We start from the raw sequence: 1,008 nt of genomic DNA, 5'->3' as shown, positions 1-1,008 counted from the left end.
CACAAACACTCGCGTGTCGCCATGGGACGGCACTCTGCGTCAGCAACACGATTTGCGTCACGGCATGTGCTCAGATGTTGCTGTTAATTGATCGGTTTTGGGTGCTCATCGTCCGCAGCCGTGCACACGAGGTACCCGCGGCGACACGGAGGGAGTGGGGTGCATGGGGATGCTGAGTCCCGCGAAGTGTGCTGGGTAATTACGGTGCAGTCAAAACTGACAAATAATGCAAGTCATTGTTTGCATTTTCCCACTGATATTTTTAAACAGGTTAAATTTGCTTTGTTTTCCCCCGTGTTGTTGAACGTTTGAATCATTTTTGCTAATCCGTGCTTATTTTGATAAAAAAGACAAATATAATGAGAGTAGAGGTATCCGTGTTATTTGTTGTACGTCGGGTAATCGTTGTATCCGACTGCTGTTCTTGTGTAGTATGTTTCTGGTCGCGGCTCGTTGAGGGGCCAGTTGTGTTGGGCCCTTTCAACGAGATCGGGGTTCGCAATGAACTTGGCGCCAAAAGCCACGGCGTCGACTTTTCCTTCCCGTATTTGCTGGTCTGCCTCTTCGAAATCGTAGCGCAAGTTGGATATTTTTACACCGCTGTAACTTCCACGAACCCACGCCACAACGTCACCAATCTGCTGGTTGACCATGTCGCCGCGCAAGTAATGCAGATAGGCAAGCGAAAGTGGCTCAATTTTCTTGCATAGATGCTTGGTTAGTGCCTCCGGGTTCGAGTCAATCATCCCATGCACGCCATTTAGTGGGGATATGCGGAGCCCCACACGGTCACTTCCCACGGCATCGCAGACGCTTTTGGTGACATCGTAGATGAGTTGGCATCGTGTGTCGATGGTCGTTCCGGCGTACGGACCGGACTGGCGCTTGTTGGAAGATTCGCGAAAAAAGGCGTCCAGTAAGTAGCCGTTGGCTCCATGAATCTCAACGCCATCAAACCCAGCCTTAAAGATAGCGTTTTTGGCCCCCTCCACAAACAATGGGATGATA

At 50.3% G+C, this 1,008-nt stretch overlaps 1 non-coding gene across 1 annotated transcript; it reads right to left on the bottom strand.

Moving 5' to 3' along the window:
- Nucleotides 1-35: 35 nt before the first annotated feature.
- Nucleotides 36-115, bottom strand: Tc00.1047053434467.10. The gene has a single exon (XR_008254362.1). It is a non-coding gene; the product is annotated as a C/D small nucleolar RNA (snoRNA), TB9C2C6 (small nucleolar RNA).
- Nucleotides 116-1,008: the final 893 nt, after the last annotated feature.

This window comes from Trypanosoma cruzi (genome assembly GCF_000209065.1).
Source record: "Trypanosoma cruzi strain CL Brener chromosome Unknown tcruzi_1047053434467, whole genome shotgun sequence".
Classification (NCBI taxonomy): Eukaryota; Euglenozoa; class Kinetoplastea; order Trypanosomatida; family Trypanosomatidae; genus Trypanosoma; species Trypanosoma cruzi.
This window is presented reverse-complemented; position numbering and strand designations above follow the sequence as displayed.